The sequence below is a fragment of the Nannospalax galili genome, unplaced genomic scaffold, assembly GCF_000622305.1.
Source record: "Nannospalax galili isolate Female #2095 unplaced genomic scaffold, S.galili_v1.0 scaffold1827, whole genome shotgun sequence".
Classification (NCBI taxonomy): domain Eukaryota; kingdom Metazoa; phylum Chordata; class Mammalia; order Rodentia; family Spalacidae; genus Nannospalax; species Nannospalax galili.
In genome coordinates this window covers 501962-509339 of record NW_008355785.1, presented here as the reverse complement: position 1 = coordinate 509339, position 7378 = coordinate 501962, and the positions used below count along the sequence as shown (strand labels likewise).

General features: G+C 44.2%; 1 pseudogene; it reads left to right on the top strand.

The window, feature by feature from the left end:
* Positions 1-891: 891 nt before the first annotated feature.
* On the top strand, positions 892-1792 carry LOC103750340 (annotated as a pseudogene).
* Positions 1793-7378: the final 5586 nt, after the last annotated feature.

The window sequence follows — 7378 nt, the reverse complement described above, 5'->3', positions numbered from 1 at the left end:
AGATCTCTACACTGAAGACAGTTTAGAGACAAACACACAGTTCTCAAGCATGTGAATACAGACACTAGCCATCAAATATTGGAGCGTTCATGTACCAGTAAATCATGGAATTTGCTGGAGTTTTTGCATGCCTCTTTTCTGTGCTCTGTAAGTGTTTTATGCAGTGAATATAGTCATGTTTCGCTCCCCACCCTAACCCATATGTGCATGCATACATAAGTGTGCATGATATTTGGTAAGCTTTACCTCTTAATTTGCTCTTTCTGGTCTATCATTTTATCCTTATGGTTCATGTATTGTAATGATTGATGCTCGTGTCCTTGTGAAATGCCACAGACACATACTTTTTATTAGGATGAAACCGTCCTTAGATTACAACTTAACACTAAGATTACAAATTCATTTAAAAGTAATTTGTTCATGGTGTGGGTGGATTGTCCTTTTTCCCCTATGAGAAGCAACAATCAGTTTGCTCTGTCACTGTGGGGTGAAGCGCTCTCTCTCTCTCTCTCTCTCTCTCTCTCTCTCTCTCTCTCAATTTCTGTCACTTTTCAGTGTTTCTCACAGGCAACAGCACCTCATACTTAGTGATGTCTTCTGAGAGACACAGACTCAGAATTCAACCTTCATCAGGAACATCGTGATGCATTAGGATATCTCACTGAAAGATATCATTGGAGTCAACAAAAACATTCCTTAGCAGGGTCAGCCATGTGGCTCAGGATGACTTCATACTGCAGACCTCAAGTAATTCTCTTGCTTCAGCCTCCCACTGAGATTGCAGATCTGCAGGTGTACATTGTACCAGTGGCCACAAAAATTTTAGCTAATTACTCTGATCAGCGGAATGTTTGTTGCTATAATTTAAAGGAAAATTTAGTCAATGTCAGAATGGACTATAGAGATTTGACAGTGGGAATCATGTTCTTATCACAGATAATAACGGGAATTTGGGGAAATGTCTCTCTTCTTTCTTACTATTTAGAGTACTCTAAACAGAAATATACAAAGAGGGCCACAGATTTAATTCTCACACACCTGCTCATAGCCAACTCCTTGATCATTCTCTTTAAAGGAGTGCCCCAGACAGTAGCAGCTTTTGGCTTACAACAGTTCTTAAATAATTTGGTATGCAACCTTTTTTTTGTATATTGAAAGAGCTGGCAGAAGTGTGTCTATTGGCACCACCTGCCTTTTGAGTGTCTTCCAGGCCATCACTATCAGCCCCAGGAACTTACGCTGCAAGGATCATAAAGTGAAAAATCCAAAGTATGTTAGCCACCTCCTTTCCCTGTTTTGGGTCACATACATGGTGGTAAATTTCATTTTCCCTCTATATGACTATATTGAAATGAGTAGTTAAAACAGGACAGAGAAAAGAGATTTTGAATTCTGCACCATTGACGGTCGTAATCCACTCACAGCATTACTCTATGCAGCACTACTAGTGTTCCCTGAGGTTCTGTTCTCTGTGCTTATCATCTGGTCCAGCAGCTCCATGATTGTCATCCTGCACAGACACAAGCAGCAGGTTCGACACATCCGAAGCTCTCATGTCTCCTGCAGACCCTCCCCTGAGTCCAGAGCCACCCACAGCATCCTGGCCCTGGTGTTCACGTTTCTGGCATTTTATACCATCTCCTCCATCTTGGGTGCTTTCGTTGCTATTTTATACAATCCAAATTGGTGGCTGTTGAAAATCAATCGCCTTATTTCTCTGTCTTTTCCCTCTTTTGGACCCTTTGTTCTTAGGACTCAGGATTCCTGTCTATCCAGAGCCTGTTTTATCTAGATTTAAAAAAAAGACAAGGCTTTTGGTAGCACACAATCCTGTCCCCAGTCAGCTTGCCAGCTCAATCCTCAGAAAACTCACCCAAGAAGATCCTTTGCTTCTCATACCCTCAAACTCCCCAGTGTTTGGAGACAGAGGGGATTTACCTAGAGTCAGTGATGGTTATCTGGCCCAGTGCAGACATTAGTTAATGATGGTGGCACTGGTTTCAGCCAACCTAGGATCCTCTTTTGGATCTTCTTTCTTTCAAACTGGGCAGAAGGTTCAGCCTTGTGATTTCTCAAAAAAAAATCTCCTAATCCTTTCATATTTTTGCACAATATCTTTTGCACACAATGCAATTCATTAGTCACTCTTCATCTTCAAATCACCAATACACCAGTTTTTTTGGAAAGCAGCCTTCTTCAGGTGAACCCCAAAGTATATTGGGGTTTCTTTAGCTGATTGAAACCACAGCTTACTGAATTGGTCAGATGAGGGCTGGCCCATTTCAGCCTATGTGTTACAAATGTCAGGTCCCTGCCTTTAATCAGCTGATGTGATCTTTGGCTTGCCAAGCAGCTGGGAGCACAGCTGTCCCACTGAGTCTATCAGATGTGTGTGCAAGCATGTGTTAGTAGCATTAAACATGTGTTAGTACCATTAAAAATGAGTTTTTCTGTATGAAACAGTATATTTTAAAATGAAATGGAGAGCTTTTTTAAAGGTTAAAACATCCTTCAATTTTAGATCTTATAGGGTTTATACTGAGTTTAATATTGTATAACTGTTTTAATTCAACTGTGAACCTAAAAATTTAAAGCCAATACTGAAAGAGATACATATTTTCTCTTGAAACTGTTATTGAATATGTTAATGGTATAATGGAATGGTTCTTCTAATCATGTTATTAAATAAATAGTTAAAAATTAGAATGAAACAAACAATTAAATAAATAAATAATAAATGAGTGTAGACTCTGGTAGATCAACTGCCCTCCAGTGCATGGCCACACATCCAGGCCACATGGACAGCACAAATTGAACTCAGTGTGTTTAAAAGAAAAAGAGGTCTCAGGCATTGTCTCTCATCTTTAATTCTGGCATTCTTGGATCTCTATGAGATCAAGTGCAGCCTGATCAATACAGTGAGTTCCAGGCCTGCTGGGGCTACAGGATGACCTTGTCTCAAAAATAAGAAAGTTGCCGAAATCCCATCTCTCCTGCCCCTGCCTTGGAGCCTTCACTAGATCCTCCCAGTACTCCAGGGCTCAGGCATCCCTGCTTCCAGGGAGAAGGCTTCATATACTGCTCCACTTCCCTCTCTTTGGAGCTTGGACCCATTCCTCTGAGACTGCCTGAGCCAACCTCCTGGGGTGAGGTGCCCAAATCCTTCCATACCCATGCCCCTGCTTTGGGATCATCCCTGGTCCCAACCACCATTTCGGGCTCAGGCTCCTTGGTGGGTGATAGAGGCCCACACATCCTGTCTCCAGTGTCTGTCCATGGGGAGTTCTTCTTGCTTGAGAGTTTCTGAATCAGCCTCCTGGACTGAGTTACCCAAATCAGGCCACACTCATTCCCCTGATAGGCAACCATCTCTGGTCCCAAACACTGTGGCAGGGCTTGTGCTTCCCTACTGGCTAGTAGGGGTTGGCCGGTTTTATGCTCCTCCCTCTTCCTTGGAACTTGGCACCTAACTAGCCAAGTTTCCTTCTGACTAGCCAGGGTTCCTTCACTCTCCTGGAGAACTCCTGAATATCCTTCCTGGCTTTATCTGGTCCTTTCAACATAACACCAAAGGAGAGAACATGAAGTCAAGACCAACCTGTTTTTCATACTTGATAAGAAAGCAACCAAGAAACATCAGTAATACAAACAGAATCAAACTTCAACAAAGGCAGGTTTGAATTTCATACCAGAATCACAAGCATCGAAAGAAATTCCGATGCCCAAACCACAACAAAAATGTTATAATATGAAAATTAGAAACAGTATGTCTCCTCCAAACACCACCAGCCCCACATGAGGGTCCTTCAAGGAGAGCATTCTAGAGGAAACCGAGGACACAGACTCTCAAAGAACAATCATAAACATGATCAAAGAATTTCAAGAAAACACAATCAAAGAACTCTGTAAGTAAGAGGTGAGCCAGTAAAGAATGTCCTGACCTTCTGCCAGTCCCTGATGGCTACTAATAGGCCTAAGTATATGTGGCCTGGGAGGGCTAGAGGATATAAACTGGAGAACACTGGGGAGGGTCTCTCTCACCATGCTCTGTAGTGTAGAGAAGCCATTATCTGTGCTTGGGTAAAGACATTCCAGTGTGGGCTTAGGTGAGGAGCACCACATTCCTGTAGGCAAACCCTCACCCATTTCTCTGGAAGTAAGCCCAAGATACTCATTGGTTTCCCAGAGTGAAGTTTGGTGTAATCGTACCTTGTTTTATGGTTGGGACCAAAGGAGGAAGGGGCGGATGTTGTTTATACTCCCCCTTCTATGTGGTAGAGAGTGGCACACCTGCTTGTTGGGTAGTTTTCCATGGGTGTGTGGAGATCTTTTGAAACTAGTCAAAGGTCTAGAGCAGATATTACAAGCCATGGGAGTCTCACATCAGGAGTGATGGTATCAGCAAACAGCTGCAGTGGCTGCCTGGCCCCTGTGATATGTCATAAGAGATCTGTCCCAGTCAGATGGGTGACTAAGGTGTGAGGCAGGCATTGCAGAAAGAAAGAGACACGAGGCTGATATTTGCTGAGTTGGTCTCTAATCTAGTGGATAAATTGTCTGGATGAGAAGAGACGAGAATGTTGGCCTGCGATTTTCTTACTATAGGGGCTAAAGTGGAAAGACAGCCCTGATTAGACAGTAATACAAGGTCAATCCTGAGACCCCAAATCCTGGGAACCACAGGAGCAATCATGTAGCAAAGAAGGGAGCAAAACGGAGCTGACAGAGACACCCCTCTCGTTTGACCATTGGTACAGAGAAAGGGAAAATCTATGATCCCACATGCAAGTATGTACATTAACACGCCTAGTAAAAAAACCATGGTAATCGAGTACGTAGCACTATAATTGCTAGAATTATGGAAAAGCTTTTAAACAAATCAGTGAAAGAATCTTCTGCAGCATCACTTCTGAAGCTGTGGGATGGGGCCCAAGGGAATCACATTGTGTGTTGGGGAAGCAGAAATAATGAACAATATAACAAACCATCCCTCATTGAGAGGCAAGCTGCATAATTGGAGGCAGTAAAAAGTGAACCAATCCCTCATGGTCTGGCTTCTACAATGCATTAGAGATACTTACTCAGTACCCATGGAGGGGTCCCCTGGATGTCAGGTACTAGAGACAACAGATGCGGGACAGGTCCTACAGAGGAAACTAGGTATGAGGAAAAGCAATATATGATGCCCAGTTTGCCGGGGTGTACAAGATTGCTTCACCAGAGATTTAAAGGAGAACTTCATTTAGCACGGACACTGAGATTGGTATGAAGTTTTTGTGACTTTGTTGAGTCACTTAGTAGGGCAGGATCCCTGTGAAACAGGAAAGACTTTGGCAGATCTAAGTGATTTAGACCAGCATGAAAAGTATATCCGTAAAGTGGTAGACCAACCTAGCAGACGTAGGAGAAAGGTAAAGCCAAAGGAATCTCTGGGTTAATGGCAGGCAATTGTGCCAAGATTTGTGTAGAGCCTGAGTTCCTGAGGGAAAAGTTGACAGGAAGTCAAATTCTGTTCTAGGGAACTTCTGAAAGGGTTTAAACCCCGACGAGCAGGTCACAGATGGCACCCATGTTAGAATAACAGAGCTGCCTGACAGTCTGCCCAGCAGGACTCTCCCTCAGCAGCCAGATATGATCGATGGGAGGCCTGTCATACACAGGGAACCAAGAGGTGCATCGGTGGAGAATGGGGACTAAGTCTCCCTTGAGCCTGTGCAGGGCCTAGCAGTACGAGTCAGCCCCAATGAGTACATCATGAGTGGAGAAATACAGGACGGCTCCACGGAGGCACTCCTGGACACAGAAATGGAATGACTCAGCGGGAGTGACTAAAGTTTGAAGAGTGCTAACTAAGTTAGTGGGTCTGCCCCACTTTATAGAACTCAGCATGGGTCTGCTGAGGAAATCAGTTGATACAAATGGATGGAATCTGTTCATGCTATGACGGATGTGACTTGTTTTAGTAACTTCTTGCTTTGAATGTTCTGCTGTTTCCTGGTAGCTGCTTGTCACAGAGGACCAAGGACTTTGAGGGTATCACTAAGGTTCTCTTTGTAACTCCACTATTCATTATGGGATGAAGGTTCAGGACAATGCATATTGTCTTGTCCATCCTCGGAATAAAGGTTTTGTTATGTAGATGACATACTGTTCACGTCTGAACATTTTGCTGATTTGGAAACTCATTCTTGAGATATTCAAGTACACCTGAGGGAACAAGGATAGGAAATCAGTGAACAGGACGCAGAAGACCAGGTGCAGCTGTGAAATTCTTGTGAGCTCTGTGCTTAGGTACAGCATAAGGAACATCTAACAAGGTGATGGGGGAAAGTCTGCACCAGCCTGGTCCTGTCAGTGCTAACGACTGAACAGTGGTGTCTCAGGAGAATGAACACAGAGGCTCCAAGAAGCTGTAAGCATGTTGAGAATCAAAGAGACAGTTATGTATTGCCCTCTCCATCCATGAACTGTTTGCTAGGGAGGCCCCAGAGGCCCCTCCCAAATGATAGTGGCTATTGCCAGTAATGTTGGTTGCAGGCCAGAAGTAGATGGCATGGCTGCATTGTTGAAGACACTACATGATGTGAGTGTCACAAAGGGAGACATCAAACGAGGACTAAGTTGGAAACTCTGTGACCAGATCGCTGGTGTTCAAAGTGCCAGAAAGTGCTGTGCAGATTGCTGAGAGAGAAGTGTCTCCAAAAGTTGTATCAAATGCCAAACAAGATGTACCTGCCAGGGCAGTAATGGTGACATGTAAAATCAAAAGATCTCCAGTTGCACTGAAGGCCTGCTCTCTGGGGAGGAAGATATGTCTGATACTGCAAGCCAGGTCAACCCCCACTGGAAGGAGACGTTCCCCAGTGGGGGAAGCCACTGTGATTGTTTGATCAGATGACTGTGACCCACTTGCTAAGGTGCCTTCCAAGCGTCTGAGTTTATGCCCATAGGTTACTACTCTAGTGAGTTTCCTTTTGGATGTTTTTGTGTTCTCCATTTCTCCCTTTTAGTAGGGGGATACCAGCAGGAAGCAGATGACAGAGGGCCCGAGGGTTGGATAACACACTGATGTGGGAGGGAAATCATCCTACATCTATTTTTCCAGCTCTAAGGCTCATGGAGTCCTGTGGAAGAGGACGGCAGGAAGAAGGCAGGAGCCTGAAGGGGTGCATGATGATGGAACTGTCTTTGGACTGACAGAAGGCATCTTCCTGAGCTTAGATGAACCTTCTTGCACAAGACCATCACAGCTGGGTTTATGGGGTGTTTGTGCCCAACACAGAAGGAGGCGCAGGGAGAGTCACAGAACCGTTGCCTGAAAATCTGGTCACACCTGCTAAGCCATGATGAGAAATTTGTCCCTAATTTCCCACCACCT